A 22727-nucleotide genomic window follows, 5' to 3' on the forward strand; every position below is an offset into this window, starting at 1 on the left:
GTAGGTCTATTTTTAATTTTTTGAGGAGCCTCCACACTGTTTTCCAGAGTGGCTGCACCAATTTACATTCCCACCAACAGTGCAAGAGGGTTCCTGTTTCTCCACATCCTCTCCAGCATCTATAGTCTCCTGATTTGTTCATTTTGGCCACTCTGACTGGCATGAGGTGATATCTGAGCATGAACCAAGTTTTAATTAAGGAAAGGAGGTAAAGGAAGTCTTTAGGGAATAAGTTGGGGATGTGGGGAGGTTACTGTTATTAGAACTCTTTTGCTACAGCACAGGTATCAACATACCATCACTTCACGGACATCAACCACAGAGACCAGAAGCAGACAACTAACCCTTTCGTCTTTGCATTTATATTTGCTCTTTCGGAAATATTTGGCACTATAGTTTTATAGCATTTATAGTGTTATAGCCTTAGTTTATGCAAAACCATAGTACTCAATTTTAAAAATGCAAACCAGAACCTCTTCTTAGAAATTCATCACCTTTGAGGCATTTGGGTGGCTCAGTTGGTTGAGTGCCTGACTCTTGATTTCGGTTCAGGTCATGATCCCAGGGAAGTGGGATCAAGCCCCATGTTAGGCTCAATGCTCAGGGCTTACAATTCCCTCTCTCTACCTCTACCCCTCTCCCCCACTTGTGTTCTCTCTCTCTCTCTCTCAAAAATAAATAAATAAATAAATAAAAATTTAAAATTTATTTTTGAGAGAGAGAGAGAGAGAGATAGCACAAGCTGAGAAGGGGCAGAGAGAGAGAGGGAGACACAGAATCTGAAGCAGGCTCTAGTCTCCGAGCTGTCAGCACAAAGCCCAACACAGGGCTAGAACCCATGAACTGTGAGATCATGACCTGAGCTGAAGTCGGACACTTAACCGACTGAGTCACCCAGGCGCCCCCCAAAATAAAAATTTTTTAAAAGAAATTCATCATCGTAGAGCTTGAAGAAACCTTAAAATCACCTAATTCCTTGAAACGACTTGCATTCAAGGCCATATTATTAAAGTACAGATTTCTATACCGTCATAAGTAAAAGAATAAAATAGTTTTATTCATGTGCCATTGGAGATAAAAATAACGTCATCTTTGGGGCACCCGGGTGACTCGGTTAAGTGGCCAACTCTTGACTTTGGCTCAGGTCATGATCTCATAGACTGTGAGCCCCTCATCAGGTTCTGTGCTGACAGTGCAAAGCCGACTTGGGATTCTCTCTCTGTGCCCCTACCCAACTCACGTGTGCACACACTCTCTGTCTCTCTCTCAAAAATAAATAAACTTAAAAAAGAATTTTTAAATAAAACAAAAATAAAAAATTTAAAAACTTCATATTTTGTAATATCTGGGAGGGGGTCATCAATGTGGAAGGCAAGAAAGTTGCTTACATTTCTCTGACCTGACACTTTTTTTTTTTCTTGACGGAATGCTTCACAAATTTGTAGGTTATCCTCATGCAGGACCATGCTAATCTTCTCTTTGCAGTTCCAATTTTAGTATTTGTGCTGCTAAGTGAGCACTGAACTGGCACTTTTAGCTGTGTTACCTTTAGCAATTCATTTGATCCGCAGACCTCCAGCTCCAAATATGGAGCTGAATTCCATCATTTCATAGATTCTGCTAAAAATCTTTGAGTCCACAAAAGGAACAGGCCCACAGAAACTTTCTTCTTTAGAACAGTGGCACAACAGGGAATTTCAGCTCGATAAATTTTAGAATGCTAAATTTGGATTTGAAAAATTAGAAATTGATTTTATTTATTCCTCCAAATATTTAACTTGTATATTCATAGATAAAATACTGTGACTCAGATACACTGAATGGTTCCTGGTAAAGACCAAAAAAAAAAGGGGGGGGGGACAGAAAGAAATACAGAAAGATAGAAATGCATAAAGATATATCATATGTGTTAATGACATATAATTTTAAAATAATAAAATTATCATCCTCCTCCAGCCCAGCCAAATCTGATAATGCATACTTTTGTTAATATATTTAATACATTGAGGAATATCGCTTATAATCACTGTATATAGACAAATATGAGAAGATAGTATTTTAGTTCCCAAAGAAACATTTCATATTTTCATATTTTATGAAACCATATTTTATATGGCTTAATGTTTTCTGATTAGACTTTCATCTTCAACAACATCTTTTATCTCAGTTCTAGTGTAGGCTTCACTTAATTATGCCTATGAAAAATTTTCCCTCAGAATGTCCCCTAATCCTGAACTTTCTCTAAGCTCCTCTTAAACTGAGTAATATATGTCTCACCTTAACATTATTTAATACATTCCTTAAATAAGAAGAGTAGAGTTTGGAGGTTTCCACTCATATTAACTCATATTTCCCCTGTGGTTAAGAGATCCCCTTTCTCTACTCCCAAAAAATCCAAATATTGTTTTAATTTTACTTGCATTCTCATATATATTTCCACATTGTAAGCTATTTTCTAAAATATGAATCAAAGTAATAGGAAAATTAAACAAATCTGGCCAGCTTAGCATTTTCCATATTTAGTTGTTATATTTTGTCCTTCAGAACAAAACTCCACACAAGGTAAAGAAAAGATAGTAAATATCAGAAAGATTATGGAGCCGCCAAAGTGTGCAGGAAGCCAACATGAATATGAGGAAATTCATGAACAAATCTGCCCAAATGTGTTTATAAATGATTAAATTAATGAATAAAATGATATGGTTCTGGAATTTGCTTGAAAATAATCAGGGTTGGGGGTGAAGGTGGGGATAGGGAGTGGGGAATAGAGTACAGATTAAACAATACTATATGTCATGGGATGATAGTTGTTTAACATGGATGATGGGTACATGGGGTCTGTTATATGATCCTTTCAACTTTTGTGTACGTTTAAATTTTTGTAGAAAAAATATTAGTCTGTTACACTAAATGCTTAATTTATAAATAATTAAACTAGGCATTTTTTATCCTGAAATATCTTTTTAAAAAAACCAAACTACAGTAAATTATTCACTCATTAAATATAAATGTTTAATAAAGTAATCATAGATTTTTATACACTAGCTTCCTTTACCAAATAATGTATTAATCTTAAAATGTGCTGGCGATGTTTTGGAGTATATTCATCAAACATAAGTTAATAATTATCATTCTACCTTTTTTTCTTTTTATTTCCTAGAGAATTACGCAAACAGGTTTGGCTTCCCATTGCTTTCTTATTAGCTCAAAACACACTGAGCTAAAGTGAACAGACCAGGGTACAATTATTCAGTCTGTATTTGATTGGCAACTGATAAGCACTGCCCCCAAATCTGTTCCATGGGTTGATTGATTGGTGAATATTTAATCCATGCAGATGCTCAAAATTAATTTGCTGCATCAGGACTCCCCTTGATGCTTTATTCACTCAGTCAGCATCTATCAAATACTCTCTCTTCTTTTTTTAACCTTAACCAACTCATTCCAACAAATATATTTTGAGCACCTATAGTGTGCAGGCCACGGTTTTAACCTAGAAATTATACTAAGGCTCATTTGCTGCTCATAGAAAAGGACTCAGAAAAGCACATGGGAAACTATAAGACAAAGCAGAATAAGTACAATACTACAGTGGGCTGAATAATGGCTCCTTCAGAATGCTTACATCTTAATCCCCCAAACCTGTGATTATGTTACCTTACATAATAAAATATACTCTGAAGGTGACATTATTAAGGATTTTGAGATGAGGGGATTATCTGGATTATCCAGATTAACACACTGTAATAAAAAAGGTCATTATAAGTGAGAGGAATACAGGAATGTCAGAGATTTGAAGATGCTATGCTGTTGGCTTTGAAGATGGAAGGACCCACAAGCCAAGGAATGCAGGTGACTTCTGGAAGCTGGCAAAGGTAAGGAAACAGATTGATTCATAGAGCACAATCCTTCTAATGTTTTGGTTTTAGCCTCATAATACCCATTTTAGAGTCCTGACCTCCAGAAACTTGAGACCTTCAGAACTTGATTTATGTTCCTTTAAGCCACTTTATGTTTTTAAGTCACTAAGTTTGGGGGTAATTTGTTACAGCAGAAATAGGAAACAGACAGATAGGAACAAAATTACTTCTGACTAGAGACATCAGGAACAGTTTTCTGGAGGAGATTAAATGGAAATATAACAGAGATCTCACTTCTGCACTCTTTAGATCTGTATTGTCTAGTACAGTAGTCACTAAATACATGTGACTAAATTTAAACTAGAACTAAAAATAAAATTTTTAGAGGATTTAAGATGGCATAGAAATAGGGGGACCCTAAGCTTTCCTTGTCCCTCAAACACAAGAAATCAATCTGAGAACTGAGAGAACAAACAGCATGTCCACAGTAGAAAAATGACCACTTCATGGAAAGTAGGAGCTGTGGAGAGTGGATTTGGGGGAGAAAAGAGCTGCAGGTGCTGCAGAGGGGAGGGAGCCCTGGTCACGGAGAAAGGAGCAAGAGAGAGAATAAGAGTGAAAACATGCACAGGGAATTGTACAAGAAAAACTTCCCCAAAACCAGTGACTGGGAAATGGAGAGGGGGTGACCATTGCAAGTTTTTATAAGCAACAGAACTCAAAGTCTGAAGTCGTAGAGTTCTGCACCATCACCAATGTCATACCTGGCAGGATTCATGATGCTCTGGTGGGGAAGAAAGGCAGAGACCCTGGAGCAGGCAGCATGGTCTGAGGATCCCCTGGGTCACAGGTGGACAAACAGTTCCTCTTCTTGGAATGCATTTGGGAGTGATGGCACAGCCTCTTCAGGGACAAAAGGCCCAGTGGACACCATTGAGCTGCCTTGTTCGCTAGCATAGGAACAGGGATGCTGGCTCAAAGCAGTAAGCCTTGGTGCCAACTTTCTTTTGCGCTTTGTCATAAAATCAAAGCTGCTGCTTGGTCTTATGACCATTTTCTGGGACAAACAAACACTGTTTGTGCAGCAAGACCCTCCTCCACAGGATCAGAGTGGGTCCATGACACGGGGGTCTCCGAAGTTTGGAGTTTTGAAACCCAGCTGCACCTGAGATAAAATACAGGGGTGCTGTGCCGTCTGGCAGGCAGACAGCTCAGAAGAAGGCAAGGTGAAGGCAGGGATCTGGTGGAAGCCAGCTACGAGGGGGGATAATTGTTTGCTCTTCTGTGAGGGCTTCCTGAGGAGTGGCAGGCACACAGTCCTCACTCCCAAGACAGATATGAGAGACAGCCAAGCCATTTCCCTCCACAACACTGACCAACTTCTGTAAGCAAAACAGCAATGCCAAGTGGAGGTTAGAGCTGCTTACACCTGCGCCCTGCAGGTGCATCTCTACTAGGTCAAATCCTTTGAGAATCAGCTCAGGAGGCCCCACTCCACCAAAGACAGCACAAACCTTTCATATGCCCCAAGTTGAAGGATCATAGGTGCTGAAAATCTTCAGCTCTAGGGGTAACAGGATCTAGCTTCCTTTGTTTTTGTATTTTTTATGGGATACAGAAAAAGCAACTTTTAAATTTTATTTTATTTTATTCTTTATTTTTTACAATTTTTTGGATCTATCCTCTTTTAATAAGCAGACCAAAACAGACCTAGGATTTAGCTTCCCTTTCCTTTTTTTTTTTTTTTTTTTTTGGACCTCTTTTTAATATAGCTATCACTCTCAGGAGCAACCACAAAAAAAAACCAAAATAAAACAAAAAGAGTGTCCTTGACAAAATGACAAGTGGAGGAAATCACCCCAAAAGAAAGAACAGGAAGAAGTAATGGCCAGGGATTTAATCAATACGGATATAAATAAGATGTCTGAACTAGAATTTAAAACAATTATAAAGACACTACCTGGGCTTGAAAAAAAGAAAAGCATAGAAGACAAGAGAGAATCCCTTACTGCAGAGATCAAAAAAAGAAAAAAAAAACTAGTCAGGACAAAATAAAAAACACTATAACCGAGATGCAAATGCAAACCTAAATGAATGCCAGGACAACAAAGATGGATGAATCACAGGGATAAATCAATGATGTAGAAGATAAAAAATGAAGCTGGAAGGAAGAGGGAAATAAAGATATTGGATCATGAATGTAGACTTAGAGAACTCAGCAACTCCTTAAAATGTAATAACATTCATATCATGAAAGTCCCAGAAGATGAAAAGCGAGAAAAAGGGGCAGTTTTATTAGAGCAAATTTTGCTGAAGACTTCCCTAATCTGGGGAAGGAAACAGACATCAAAATCCAAGAAGCACAGAGAACTTCCATTAAATTCAACAAAAGTCAGCCTTCATGAAGACATAGTCAAATTCACAAAATACTTAGACAAGAAGAAACTCCTGAAAGCAGCAAGAAAAAAAAATCCTTAACCTACAAGGGAAGACAGATAAAATTCACAGCAGACCTATCCACAGAAACTTGATAGGTCAGAAGGGAGTGGCATGATAAATTCAATGTGCTGAATGAGAAAAATATGCAGTCAAGAGTACTTTATCCAGCAAGACTGTCATTCAGAATAGAAGGAAAGATAAAGAGTTTCCCAGACAAATAAAAACTAAAGGAGTTCGTGACCACTAAACCAGCCTTACAAGAAATATTAAAGGGGACTCTTTAAGTGGGGGGGGAAAAAGACTAAAAGCAATAGATTACAAAGGAACAGAGAACATGATCAGAAACAACTTACAGGCCACACAAAGGCACTAAATTCATATCTTTCAATAATCACTCTGAATACAAATGGAAAAAATTCTCCAATCATAAGACAAAGGTTATCAGAATGGATAAAATAAAAAGACCCATCTATCTGCTGCCTACAAGAGACTCATTTTAGACCCAAAGATGCCACCAAATTGAAATTGAAGGGATGAAGAGCCATCTATCATGCTAATGGACATCAAAAGAAAGCTGGAGTAACTGTACTTATATCAGACAAACTAGATTTTAAACAAAAGACTGTAACAAGAGATGAAGAAGGACATTACATCATAATTAAGGGGTCTATCCATCAAGATATTACATTATAAATATATATGTCCCCAACTTGGACACCCACAATATATAAATCAATTAATAACAAGCATAAAGAAACTCATTGATAATAATACAATAACAGTAAGGGACATATGATCTAAGCATAAAATCAATAAGGAAACAATGGCTTTGAATGACACACTGGACCAGATGGACTTAACAGATATAGTCAGAACATTTCATCCTAAAGAAGCAAAATACAAATTCTTCTCGAATGCACATAGAACACATTTGAGGGTCACAAATCAGCCCTCAATAAGTACAAAAGGATTGAGATAATAGCATGCATATTTTCAGACTACAATGCTATGAAACATGAAGTCAGTCACAAGAAAAAATTTGGGAAGACCACAAATACATGGAGGTTAAAAAACATCCTACTAAAGAATGAATTAATTAACTAGGAAATTAAGGAAGAAATTAAATAGTATATAGAAGCAAATGAAAATGAAAACATGATAGTCCAAAACCTTTGGGATGTAGCAAAGACAGTCCTAAGAGGGAAGTATATTGCAATACAGGCCTAACTCAAAAAGCAAGAAAAGTCTCAAATACACAACCTAACCTTACATCTAAAGGAGCTAGAAGAGGAATAGCAAATGAAGCCTAAAGTCAACAGAAGAAGGGAACTAATAAAGGTGAGAGCAGAAATAAATGGTATAGAAACAATAACAACAACAACAAACCAGTAGAACAGATCAACAAAACTAAGAACTGGTTCATTGAAAGAATTAACAAAATCGATAAACCCCTAGCCAGACTTATCAAAAAGAAAAAAGAAAGGACCCAAATAAATTAAGTCATAAATGAAAGATAAGCAATCACAACCAACACCACAGAAATACAAACAATTATAAAAGAATATTATGAAAAGTTATATACCAACAAACTGGGCAATCTGGAAGAAATGGACAAATTCCTAGAAACATACAAACTACCAACACTGAAACAGGAAGAAATAGAAAATTTGAACACACCCATACAGGAAAGAATTTGAATCAGTAATCAAAAATCTCCCAACAAACAAAAGTCCAGGTCCAGATTCCTTCCCAGGGTAATTCTACCAGACATGTAAGGAAGAATTAATACCTACTCTTCTCAAATGTTTTTTAAAAAAAAAGATATGGAAGGAAAACTTCCAAACTCATTCTATGAAGCCAGCATTACCTTGATTCCAAAACGAGACAAAGAACCCACTAAAAAGGAGAAGCACAGGCCAACGTCCCTGATGAACATGGATGCAAATATTCTCAACAAGACACTAGCAAATCGAATCCAACAATACATTAAAAGAATTATTCATCACGATCAAGTGGGATTCATTCCTGGGCTACAGGTGTGGTTCAGTATTCACAAATCAATCAACATGATACACCACATTAATAAAGAAAGGATAAGAACCATACGATGCTGTCAGTAGATGTAGAAAAAGCATTTGACAAAATACAGCATTCATTCTTGATAAAAATCCTCAACAAAGTAGAGATAGAGCAAATATAGTTCAATATCATAAAGGCCATATATGGAAGACCCACAGTTAATATTATCCTCAATGGGGAAAAACTGAGAGCTTTTCCTCTACAGTCAGGAACAAGACAGGGATGTCCACTGTCACCATTACTATTTAACATAGTACTGGAAGTCTTAGTCTCAGCAATCAAACAACAATAAGAAATAAAAGGCATCCAAATTGGCAAGGAAAAAGTTAAAAATTCACTATTTGCAGATGACATGATTTTCTATATAGGAATCCCAAAAGACTATACCAAAAAAGTGCTAGAACTATTACATGAATTCAGCAAAGTCACAAGAAATCTGTGACAGAAATCATACAGAAATCTGTTGCATTTCTATACACCAGTAATGAAGCGGCAGACTAAGAAATCAAGGAATCGATCCCATTTATAATTACACCAAAAAACACAAGATACGTAAGAATAAACCTAACCAAGAGGTAAAAGATCTGTACTCCAAAAACTATAGAACACTTATGACAGGAATTTAAGATGACACAAAGAAATGGAAAAACATTCCATGCTCATGGATTGGAAAAACAAACATTGTTAAAATGTCTATACTTCTCAAAGCAATCTGTATTTAATGCAATCTCTATCAAGATACTACCAGCATTTTTCACAGGGTTAGAACAAATAATCCTAAAATTTCTATGGAACCACAATAGACCCTGAATAGCCAAAGCAATCCTGAAAAACAAAAGCAAAGCTGGCGGCATCATGATTCTGGACTTCAAGCTCTATGACAAAGCTATATTCATCAAGACCATATGGTACTGGCACAAAAACAGACTCATAGATCAATAGAAGAAATAGAAGATCCAGAAATGGATCCACAACTATGTGGTCAACTAATCTTCAACAAAGCAGGAAAGAATATCTAATGGAAAAAAGACAGTCTCTTCAACAAATGGTGCTAGGAAAACTGGACAGCAACATGCAGAAGAATGAAACTGGACCACTTTCTTACACAATACACAAAAATAAATTCAAAATGGATGAAAGACTGAAATGTGAGACAGGAAATTATCAAAATCCTTGAGGAGAACACAGGCAGCAACATCTTTGACCTCAGCTGGAGCAACTTCTTACTAGACATGTTGCCAGAGGCAAGGGAAATGAGCAAAAATGAACTATTGGGACTTAAAGATAAAAGTCTTCTGCACAGTGAAGGAAACAATCAACAAAACTAAAAGGCAGCCTACAGAATAGGAGAAGATATTTGCAAATGACATATTATATTCAGCACTAGTATCCAAAGTCTATAAAATACTTATCAAACTCAACACCCACAAAGAGATAATCCAGTTAAGAAATAGGCAGAAGACATGAAGATATTTTTCCAAAGAAGACATCCCAATGGCCATTAGACATGAAAAAATGCTCAACATCACTCATCATCAAGGAAATACAAACCAATATCATGATGAGATACCACCTCCCACCTATCAGAACGGCTAAAAGTAACATAAGAAACAACAGGATTTGGTAAGGATGCAGAGAAAGGAGAACCCTCTTTCACTCATGGTGGGAATGCAAATAGTTGCAGCCACTCTGGAGAATAGTATGGAAGTTCTTCAAAAAGTTAAAAATAGAACTACCCTATGATTCAGCAATTGCTCTACTAGGTATTTACCAAAAGGATACAAAAATATATATTCAAAGGGGTACGTGCACCCCAATGTTTATAGCAGCATTATCAACAATAGCCAAACTGTGGAAAGAGCCCAAATGTCCATTGACTGATGAACGGATTATGAAGACGTGGTGTATTATATAATATAAATGTTAATATATTAATATATTTATATATATGTAAATATACTCACACACACCACATCTTCATAATCCATTCATCAGTGGACATATATATATCATCATGTGATATATATATAGATAGATAGATAGATAGATAGATATAGATATAGATACAGATATAGATATAGATACACACACTACTCAGTGATGAAAAAGAATGAAATCTTGCCATTTGTAACAACTGGAGGGTATCATGCTAAGCTAAATAAGCCAGTCAGAGAAAGACAAATATCACATGATTTCACTCATATGTAGAATTTGAGAAACTTAACATATGATCATAAGAGAAGAGAAGGAAAAATAAAATAAAAGCAGAGAGAGAGGCAAACCATAAGAGACTCGTAAGTACGGAGAACAAATTGAGGGTTGATGGGGTGGAAAAAGTGGAAATGAGTGATGGGCATTAAGGAGGGCACTTGTTGGGATGAGCCCTGGATGTTATATATGTAAGTGATGAATCACTGGATTCTACTCCCAAAGCCAAGACTACACTTTATGTTACTTAACTTGAGTATAAAAAAATTAAAATTTAACTAATTAATTAATTGATTAATAAAAAGATGTGGTATGTATACAGAACAGAATATTACTCAGATGTCAAAAAGAATGAAATCTTGCCATTTGTAATGACATGGATGGAGCTAGAGTGTATTATGCTAAATGAAATAAGTTAGTCAGAGAAAAGCAAAAAGCATATGATTTCATTCATACGGAATTTAAGAAATAGATGAATTTGTGGGAAGGAAAAAAGAGGGGGGAACAAAAAATAAGAGACTTTTAACGATGGAGAACAAACTGAGGGTTGACGGAGGGAGGGAGGTGGGGGATGAGTTTTGGGGCGCCTGGGTGGCTCAGTCAGTTAAGCGTCTGACTTGGGCTCAGGGCATGATCTCACAGTTTGTGTGTTCGAGCCCCACGTCGGGCTCTGTGCTGACAACTCAGAGTCTGGAGCCTGCTTCGGATTCTGTGTCTCCTGTGTTCCTCCCCTGCTCACGTTCTGTCTGTCTCTCTCTCTCTCAAAAATAAATAAAGGTTAAAAGAAAAAAATTTTTTAAATAAATGGGTGATGAGTATTAAAGAGGGCATTTGTTGGGATGAGCACTGGGTGTTGTATCTAAGTTATGAATCACTGAATTCTACTGGAACCAATATTGCACTGTATGTTAACTAACTAGAATTTAAATAAAAATTTGGGGAAAAAAGAATTTAAAAAAATGTATATTCAGTTTCTCAGTTGCCTTAGCAACATGTCAAGTGCTCAATAGCTACACATGGCTGATGGATACTCTGTTTGACAAGATAGATATAGAACATTTCCCTCATTATAGAGAATTCTTTTGGGCAGCCTGACTTAGGATTCTTAAAAATGACAACAATTTCTGTTATTCCCCTGGGATATGCTATGCTTTTGATATATTATCTTAGCCAGGGTGGTGGGCACAGGAACACGGCAAATGCAGAGGCTTCCATCTGACCTTCGATTGGTTATTAATTGTGCTCAGTCTTTTATTATCAATCCTGGCTGCATAATGGAATGCACTGGGGAGTTTTTAAAAATACTAATGCTCAAGCCCTTCCAAATAAACTGAACCAGAATCTCTAGGCGAGTTTGAGTATCAGTATTTTTAGTGTTCTCCAGGTAACTCTTTAATAGGACTATCACTGAGCAATAATTTTATTTAAATATAAGTACTATTATTGGAAAGGGCTTTCTTTTTATTCTCATAAAAGTTACTTGGAGGCCATTTACAAATACATAATTGCTGCCGAAATAACGTGTCTAGCTAGTTAAGTCTTATAGCAAAAATAGGGGCACTTGTACCCCAATGTTTATAGCAGCACTCTCAACAATAGCCAAATTATGGAAACAGCCTAAATATCCATCAACTGATGAATGGATAAAGAAATTGTGGTTTATATACACAATGGAGTACTATGTGGCAATGAGAAAGAATGAAATATGGCCCTTTGTAGCAACGTGGATGGAACTGGAGAGTGTTATGCTAAGTGAAATAAGCCAAACAGAGAAAGACAGATACCATATGGTTTCACTCTTATGTGGATCCTGAGAAACTTAACAGAAACCCATGGGGGAGGGGAAGAAAAAAAAAAAAAGAGGTTAGAGTGGGAAAGAGCCAAAGCATAAGAGACTCTTAAAAACTGAGAACAAACTGAGGGTTGATGGGGGGTGGGAGGGAGGGGAGGGTGGGGGATGGGTATTGAGGAGGGCACCTTTTGGGATGAGCACTGGGTGTTGTATGGAAACCAATTTGACAATAAATTTCATATATTGAAAAAAATAAATAAATAAAATATGGTAGTAGTGAAAAAAAAAAAAGTCTCATAGCAAAAGCTTTACCATCTAACACCAAGGAGTATGTCCAGAACAAATGAAGAAATATATATTCATTAATACGTTTATATATTTAATATAAATATATATTTGAATATATATGTTACATATAATTACATATTTACTAATATTTATAATGTTATAGAATATTTAAAACACAGTATATAAACATATTTCTGTTAGTATATATGTTAATCTTTTTTCCTTTCACCAGAAATCTATTTGACTATTTGGTCCATGAGCATACTTTAGGAATAGACATTTAAAACATGGGTCTTAGGGGCACCTGGGTGGCTCAGTCAAACATCCAACTGCGGCTCAGGTCATGATCTCAAGGTTCGTGAGTTAGGCCCTGCTTCAGGATCTGTGCTGATAGCTCAGAGCCTGGAGCCTGCTTCAGATTCTGTGTCTCCCTCTCTCTCTCTGCCCCTCGCCCACTCACACTCTGTGTGGGTGTCTCTCTCTTCCAAAAATAAATAAACATTAAAATGTGAGTTATAATACCTGGCTCAGATGTTGCAACTGAACAAGATAACAGGAATAATAAACAACTGTCACTTATGGGTTTTTTTAAGGATAATGTCTTTTAATTAACGTTAGATTAATCAATCACACAATTGCTCCAGGCAAGAGGAGATGAAAAGAATAAAGTTTGAATTTAGTTGTGTGTACCTTTATAGGACTTGGTACTTGGGAGAGATGGCTTAGCCAAGTGAGAGCTGACGTCCAGCTGCCAGTGTAAATGTCAAAGTCTCACATTGTTAGACCATGTTGAGAACAAGCATGCTGGAGATGACGGGCAAAAGGACATTTTTCCAGGGACTGGCTGCATGGCTTGTGCCCCTGCTCAGCTATCTTTTAAAAGATAGAGTATGGGTTTAGCAATGAAATGCCAATGCATTTTTTAAAATTTATTGAGGTATAAATGACATAGAATACTATATTAGGTTCAGGTGTACAACATAGTGATTCAACATTTGTATACATGGTGAAATTGTTACCACAGTAAGTCTTGTTACTATCTGTTACCTTACAAAATTAACACAACATAGGGATACCAGGGTGGCTTAGCTGGTTAAAGTTCCAACTTCAGCTCAGGTCATGATTTCACAGTTTGTGAGTTTTTGCCCCACCTTGTGCTCTCTGCTATCAGCACAGAGCCCAGTTCAGATCCTCTATCTCCCTCTCTCTCTCTGCCCCTGCCCCACTCGCTCTCTCTCAAAAATAAATAAACATTTTTAAAAAAACAAAGTTAATACAATCGTATTGACTCTATTTCCTACCAATGTATTTTAAAAGACACCATTTGGATAAGGAGAAAACTTTCAAAACTCTTTGTGCTAGCCCATCAAACACTAGCTCTAAAGAATACAATGACTCTTTTCCTGGCCAAGACAAATGTACAAAGATCGTGAGTAAAAAGAATAAACCAGAGAATACAATTCTTGGATTAGTGAGCAGAGACCAGTTCCAGGATATGAGTTGTTAGATTAGAGCATTTGTTAGAAAACATGTGTTCCTGGGATAATGATGGGAGCGGTTCAGATCATAGCCCCTTGGCAGTGAGTCACTTGGGCCCCTGCATTGCCACCCCATGCATTTTAATGCCTTCTCTAGTCCTTTCTCCGATAAACAATGAAAAGAAGAAAGAACATTGGGAAGGCTGCTAGAACCCTTCGTAGTTGGGGTAAAGAAAAATTACATTCCTTGTTTTCATGAGAGGGTTAGATCTCAATAAGGTAAGTTTCCTTCAAGTGGATCCACAGTATGGCTCTACAAATTTATAAAAGAGTTTTACTCTACTTTGAAAGACAGCAGCTAACTAACATGGTTATAGCTGTGTAAATGTATACGTTATACATATATACAGACATATACATGTGCATATATGTATATAATTCATCATATTATATAACTAATCATTTTGATTTAAAATCACAAATGCATATCTGTATGTACAGATATAAATATAGATATCGATATCGATATAGATATAGATATAGATCTGTAAAAATAATTAGTGAACCACAAGATATTGAAACTGAAGGCTCTGACTGAAAAAAAAAAAAAAAAACTTGCCCTTAGAAAACTTCAGCTTAACAAACACTTGTGAGGACTCATTAAATGCTCGGCTGATTCCTGACTCCACTTCCATTGAGGAGCAAATAAGACAGACATGTAACTACAGTGGCATCATCAACGGCAGAGGAATGTTCAGGACTCTGTGTGAGCATAGAGGAAAGACATGTAGCCTAATGTGATATCAGGAAGTCTTCTTGGTGGGGGTGACACCTTAACTATGTCCTGAAAAAAAAAATGAGTCATGATATGCATCATTCTTGTTGAGTGAGGGTGAGCACTAAAGAGTTATGGACAGAATAAAGAACATAATGAACTGACAACAAAATTTTGTGAACAGGAAACTATAAAAAATTAAGCAAACTTGGAATATGCTGTAAAAGTGACTGCAGATGAGGCTGGAAGGAAAAGCAGAATCTAGATTACAAGGACCTTGTTTTAAAGACTGAACTTCTCTTTTGCAACCACTCATATTTGCATTTTAGATTATTCAGTCTAGCTGTAGTATGAAAGATTTAAGTGGATAAATAATGGAAGCAGAAAGATGAGTTACAAGGTTAATGCGAACAAGCAATGAAACCTCGTCAACTAGAGTAATGGCAGTTGGGAAAGAGAGAAGGGATGGAGTCTGTGATTATTTTGATGATAAAACATAGATTTTGATGACTGATTGGATAAGGAGTAGAAGAAAGAATTGAGACTGGCCCTCAGTTTTCTTGCTTGGGTGATTAAGAGGATGTTGGTATTTGTTAGGGAGTGATGGAGTTTGAGTAAGAACATTCATTGAATGAAAACTTCTAAGTTCAGATTTATAATTTGCTTTGAAGTATCTATCAGAGATTCAGATAGAAATACCCTTATTTTCTATCTGTACAAAAAGAAAGAAAGAGAAAACTACTGGGAAGGTCAAAGAATATGACTGGTAGTAAAAAATACAATAATGCATAAGACATAAGGTTGCCAAAAATAACAATGACAAACACCATTTGGGACACATCAATGCCACTAAGGTACATAAAGGGACAAAAGCATGTCCTTGAGGGACAAGGAAGGGTTAGTTAGGAAGAAAGATAGCCAATACAAATTGGTATCAAAGAAAACAAGGGAAGAGAGGTTTATAAGGAAGGTATAGTCCAGACTGGCAAAAGCATCAGAGAAGTCAGTAAAGACGCTGGGTTCACAGCCTCCTACACTAGGAAGACTGGCCAAATGACACATGTCTTTAACGCAGCTGGTAGGAAACTAACGTGGCCAAAGTACAATGGGCTGGAATGATTTTGGGTTTCAGAATCACACAAAGCTTGATTTGATTTCTTGTTCCACCACTTACAAGGGTGGTGAGTTACTCTCTGGTCCTTAGTTTCCAAAACTTTCAAAGTTAAAATGAAATAATGATAGCAGGGTGTCAGTATGGTCAGGTTCTAGTGAGAACACATCCAGAATTATAGATAGCATCTTTTGGATATGTCCTTGCATAGTGGAGAGACAGATCTCTCTCTCTCTCTCTCTCTCTCTCTCTCTCTCTCTCTCTCTCTCTCTCTCTCTCTCTCTCTCTCCTCTCTCTCTCTCTCCTCCTGTTCATATAAGAAGATAGTTCTATCAGATTAGGGACCCACCCTATGACCTCACTTAACCCTAATTACCTCCTTATAGGCTCTGTCTCTCCAAATATAGTCACATTGAGGGTTAGGGCTTCAACATGTGAATTTGGTGGGGAACACAATTCAGTCCATAGCATAGCCATTCAGATCACTGATAAGAAGGGAATGGATATTCCAGTCAAGTCACCCTCCCTCACAACATATTCTTTGAATAAGAATAAGCACCTGAGGACAGAAACATGGATAGAGGTATTCCTGTATACCCTCCCCCACTTGCCTCTGCCTTGCCCAGCCTATTTTCCCTTCTCTCCTGCTTTGCCCAGAAATAATGCTATGGAATTAATAAAGAGAATAAGGTTTTTAAAATTGTATTATTTTCCTAAAGGAGAAAGAGCATATATCCTTCCTTCCTTAAAATAACCCATGCATTAATTTTCCTTTTCAAGATATGACACATTTTTTTAAATAACATCAAGGACCTTAAGCCCTCCCCCATTGAATAAATGTAACTGCAACATGTGAGTTGTGAAAGTGTGAAAGAAGATTCCCTGCCTGGGAGGCAGGAAACTTGGATTCTAGGCTCAGTTCTACTGTAAATCATCTGCAGCACCTTGGGTAATATATTTACATCTTGAAGCTGGTTTTCTCAAATGTAAAATGACTGGGTTGGATTTAATGGTCTTAAACTTTGTCCCATTCCTAATGTTATATAATTCTAACAATGTCAAAAAGTTTCTAAGTTTCAAAACTAAGGTTTCCATAGTCTCCAACTCAAATTGTCTATTAGAGTTTGATAAGCCTAGTTTGTGATTTTCCATGGTAAGAAATAGGCAGAGACTGTGATATTATGGCTCTTACGCAATGTATTCTCTAAATAGAACAGAAGCAAAGAGTTTCCTTTATTTTAATTAGTGCACAAGGTTGCTCTCCACATATGGCAGAACAGTGACCGTTAACCCAAGAGCATACCACTAGAGGGCAATACAGTAACATAGATTCTTTTGTACCTTGGCATTTTATCCTGTGGTGGATCACCTGTAAACATGATGTAATTGAATGCCTGAGCTCTGCCATTATTATGGGATGTCACTGCAAAGACAGAAACCAAACTAAAAGAATAAAAATTTTAAAAAATCAATGCAACTGGGAATTATTTAATACCAGCATGATAAATTTAGACACTTCGACTGATTATAAACAAGGCAAATGCATGAATATCAATCCCAATAATGGATTCTTTCCTTTTTATCTAGGTGTCTGACCATACAGTACAGTACGGCTACATTCAGCTCCTTTTAAAGGATATTGCCTCATGAAGGCACCCTGACCTATTCCCTGAGCAGGGTGCCTGTGTCCTCCGCCTGTGACAGCCCTCCCGGGCCTGTAGGCCTAACTTTCTCCCCTTGATTGGATCCCACAAAAACAGATAACCCATAGCTTGACCAACCAGCTATGAGGTAGCTTCACACAAAAGTTCTTCACAAATGTGGCCAGGGATGACTGGTTGCAATCAACAAGTTTCTCTCACTCTGAAATTTAAATTTAGGCCTATGGAGAGAATCAGTCAGTTGATTGCAGGAATATATACATGAGAAGAAAGTAAAGACTGGTGATCTTGGATGCCTGCTGCTGAGTGGCCACTAGAAACGCTTATCTTTAGATCCAGGTTGAATCTTGAATCTTTCTCATTTCCAAATTACATTTCCTGTTTTCTAGAAGCTGTTCCTCACTTCCTTTGAGATTTCTCTCCACTTCTTCCTCCCTACCTCTCTCCCTCCCTCCTCTCTCTCTTCCTCTTTCCCTTCTCTTCCCTCTGTATTTGCCTTCCTCTATTTTTACACATAGATTTTTTCAATTACCTGAGTTAGGCTAATTGGGTCCTTTTTCCTTCCCCTGAAAAGGGAGCTTAAAAGCACACCTTACAGTAAGTGTAATGTCATTGCTAACTGGTTTTCTTTTTGTACATGGTACTTAATTAAGTGTTACTATATTGCAATAACACAAACATGTCCTTGAACTACAAAGGAGTCATAAGTTTGTTACATGCTTGCTAAGAAAAACTACAATTAAAAATACACGTTTGGGGGGCACCTGGGTGGCTCAGTCAGTTGAGCAGTTGAGCGTCCAGCTCTTGATTTTAGCTCAGGTCATGATCTTAGGGCCCTGAGATCTAGCCCTGCTCTGGGCATAGAGCCTGTTTGAGGTTCTCTCTCTTTCTACCCCTCCCCTGCTCAAGTTCTCTCTCTCTCTCTCTCTCTCTCTCTCTTTCAAAAAAAAAACAAAAATATACATTTTCAAACAGATTATTCTTATTTTTATAAAAGAATTATAGTTTTATATGAATACTGAGATGTTTTTGAGCAGCAGAGTGTGTTGCAAATATCCAAATTGTAAGCCTGTTCTGGTCACTGAGGCACATTACTTCTCCAGAAGTGTCATGTAGGATTTGAAGACCACAGCCTCCTGGAGTTTCTCGTTATCATGCTGGTCCACACTCAACCTCTAGCAATTCATCAAAATTATCATTCAAATGTCCCTACCAGTTTATGACTCTAGTGGCTTCTACTCCCGTTAAGCAAATCTCGGCTGTGACTGTCTGAATCCACCTGTCTCAATCCACCTGTGAATGTCTGAATTCACCTCTCTCCACATCTCAGGGTGGAAGTTTGTTCCACAAGCTCAGTTCTCTGATGGGTCATGAAAAGTCAATGATTTTTAGTTTGTTCAGCTTTTTTTCTTGTAAGGATGAGAATGATGACTTATGAGCTCTTTCCATGTCAGAACTAAAACTACAAGTTCAAAGATGACTTACTGACCTTTACCATGCACCTGGTGCCGTGCAACCCATTTGATAAGCGTCCATGTCTTTAATTCTCCCCATAACATTATGGCTTTGTGCTGCAACCTCCATACTACCACAATGCCTCCTTGTTGCAACCAGCTGCAGACCCCTGGGTGAGTCCTCCTCACTGTGTGAGGATTTTAATTCCTTGTACAGCAGTTTCTCCTGTTGTAACTTCTAGCAATTTCGAGATCCATGTAGGTGATTATTCCAATATTCCAGACCCTCAGTCCCTCGATCTCCCTTCTCTCCGTAGTTGACTGTGTCCTTCATGCGATCTCAGTTACCTACCTGCATGGTCATATCAATGGCAGATTTGCCATGACAAATATGAATCTCTCCATGATCTCAATTTCAAATTTGAATTTTTCTACCACTACCTCTTATCTCCCCAGCTCAATCCCTCTAGTTCTTCTGCCCTCCAAAACACTTCAAAGACAGCAGATTCTCAATCTCTTAATAATACTTTTCACTGATCCCTGCTGTCTTCATCATCCATGCTCTTCTACATCCATGGTCCATCATTATAATTAGACTCTTGTCTAGAGCCTCAAGTCACATGCCTTCTTCATTAGATTCTCTTCGTTCAACTGTCACTCTGGTTAAATCCAACTCTGCCTAATCCTAACCCTGTACCTGTGAAGTCAAATCTAACCCTGTACCTATGACTAAAAACGAATATTCAACCACCTTGATGGGTCGTAAGTCAAATATGTGTCCACTAGCACTTTGTAATACCTGGAAATCCAACAACTTGCTAGTACATTTTCTCTTCCATTCCCCTAGACTCTTCCTCATAAATGTTGGGTCTTCAAACCTTCAAACCTTCATCTGCCTCCTTACTCTCAACTGACAACCACACTTCCGATTACTATTTCAGGGGGAACAAACTATCAAGAGAAAACTTCCATGCTCTCTTACAACCACCACCACCCACTTATCCTGCACCTGTGCCCATGTCCTCTGCCTTTATTCCTATTATAGTTAATCTTGTATCTAAATAAGACCAGTCTTCCCATGCATACACCAGATCCTTTCCCTCTTACCTTCTCCACCATACCTTTTCTGACATCATTGATTTTTCCTTCTCTAATAGATTATTATCATCAACATACAAACATGCTGTAAACACTCCTATCTTCAAAAAGTATATATTTAGTATCGATCCTACTAGCTACTACCCCACTTCTTGGGCCTATTTTTCTTTCTTTTTTGTTTAATTTATTAAAAAAATTTTTTTAATGTTTATTTATTTTTGAAGGAGAGAAAGACAGAGTGTGAGCAGGGGAGGGGCAGAGAGAGAGGGAGACACAGAGTCCAAAGCAGGCTCCAGGCTCTGAGCTGTCAGCACAGAAGCCCAACATGGGGCTCAAACCCACAGGCTGTGAGATCATGGCCAGAGCCGAAGTCAGACACTCAACTGACTGAACCACCCAGGTGCCCCTCTTGGGCCTAGTTTTCAATAAAACCTCTTGGAATTGTTTGTACTTGTCTGAAACTACACACACGTACACACACACACACACACACACACACACACATAACTGTCTAACACTATCTCCTGCTTCTTCCTCTTTCTCCCTCCACTCTAGCCACAGGCCTCTTTGCTATTTCTACAACTCACTAATCAGGACCTGTCTCAGGGTTTCACATTTTGTTTCCTTTACCTGGAAATCTCTTTCCTTTAATATCCACATGGCTTATACCTTCACTTCTTTTAGACTTCTGCTCAATTGTCACCTTATCAGAAAAGCCTAACAAATTTTTCTAAAACAACAATGAGCTCTCTCCCATCACTCCACCCAGGATTCTCTTTTCCCCTTCTCTGCTTTATTTTTTTTCCCAGAGCGTTAGCATCTTCTGAATTTTTTTTATTGTAGAGAGAGAGAGAGAGTAAGAGCATGAGCAGAGGACAGGGGCACAGGGAAGAGAGAGAGAGAGAGAGAGAGAGAGAGAGAGAGAGAGAGAGAGAATGAATCTCAAGCAGGCTCCACACTCAGCACAGAACCCAACACAGTGTTCCATCCCATGACTCTGCCTGGAATCATGACCTGAGCTGAAACCGAGTCGGATGCTAAACTGACTGAGACACCCAGAACGCCCCTAGCATCTTCTAAATTTTTAAAATTATTGATACACACCAGTAAAATGTAAACTCCATAGGAGAGGGATTTTTGTCTGGTTTAATTATTGCTTTTATTCCAAGTGCCTATTGCTTTTATTCCACATTGCCTGGACACAGGAGCATTTAATATGTATTAGCTGAATGAATACTAAATTTTGCAGACAAGGAAACCAAATTTACAGACACTACATGCAATGGCTCATCCACTGGGAGTACAGAACTGGTAAAAATTGTAAAACTTCGAATTAAGCATGACTTCAGGGTACCTGATGGGCTCAGTCAGTGGAGCATATGCAACTCTTTATCTCGGGGCTTTGGGTTCAAGCCCCACGTTTGGTATAGAGATTACTTTAAAAACAAATAAAATCTTAAAAAAAACAACACACACACACACACACACACACAAACCCACCATCTTCATCACAATATAGTTAGGAATCAATTATTCATGGGTCTCTCACATTTCTGCACATTTTATGAGCAGAGGCACTAACTAGTTTTGCTCCAGGCTATATTTCTATGGGTATTTATATACTGATCAGTCCTAGAAATTAGAGATGGCATCTACCTCCAGAACAAAGGGAAGGCATGCTTTCTGGTCATTTTTTAAAAATTGGATTCCCTAAGTTCAGTGTTTCTCTCCTGTAATGAAACCTACCACATGTATAGGCACAAATCTAAACCCAACACATTGGCCCAGTGGAACGTTGGGCACACAGAACTCACACAAACATGCTGCTTGCTGTGCTGTGAGTAATAAACTCCTTTGTCTCTGAGTCGGAAGTTGTGCCTTCTGCCATCATCAAAACTGTGGCAGGCTAACTTGTGAGCTTGCAAGTAGGTAAGATCTCCTACTTTTCACAGTTCTTCACAAACACTATACTACTGTTCCGAAGTGCCCCAAGTAAATTCTAGCAGTTTCTATCTCTGATTCTTAGAATCCCTAAATTTACCAAGAATATTGGTTATAGTTATCCCTTAATTCTCTGTTGTTGGCAATAGATGAAAGACTTGATTTTTGCCAATGTTTATATTTAACCTAAGGTGCCAGGTAAACCCTAAGCAATGTGTTGAGGCACAAATGAGGGCCATTCCTACTAGACAAGCCAGGGCAATATTCAGGCTGCTCACTGGACCTTAGTGAAAAGAGTAATTGGGCACTGATTTGGTATTTGTCTATGTTGTCCTCACTCTTCTCCATTCTAGGTGGTGTCCCCTGTATACTAGCCTGTTATCTCTTTTATCTAGTCTAGGGACAGGAAAAGCTTGCTTTGCTAGTTTGAAGCTGAGTCCCTCCAAGAAGTTACCACCTTTGTTTCCTGCTTTACACTTTCCTCAAAGCAGTAGGGACTGAACATTGACTGGGTTAAAGAGAAACTCTCAGAGATCAAATAAT

At 37.8% G+C, this 22727-nt stretch overlaps 1 non-coding gene across 1 annotated transcript; it reads right to left on the reverse strand.

Annotated features, from left to right (window-relative positions):
* Window positions 1-1415: 1415 nt before the first annotated feature.
* On the reverse strand, window positions 1416-1520 carry LOC131515592 (U6 spliceosomal RNA). Its single transcript, XR_009263652.1, has one exon. It is a non-coding gene; the product is annotated as a U6 spliceosomal RNA (small nuclear RNA).
* Between the last annotated feature and the right edge of the window lie 21207 nt (window positions 1521-22727).

The sequence above is a fragment of the Neofelis nebulosa genome, chromosome 6 (assembly GCF_028018385.1).
Source record: "Neofelis nebulosa isolate mNeoNeb1 chromosome 6, mNeoNeb1.pri, whole genome shotgun sequence".
Lineage (NCBI taxonomy): Eukaryota > Metazoa > Chordata > Mammalia > Carnivora > Felidae > Neofelis > Neofelis nebulosa.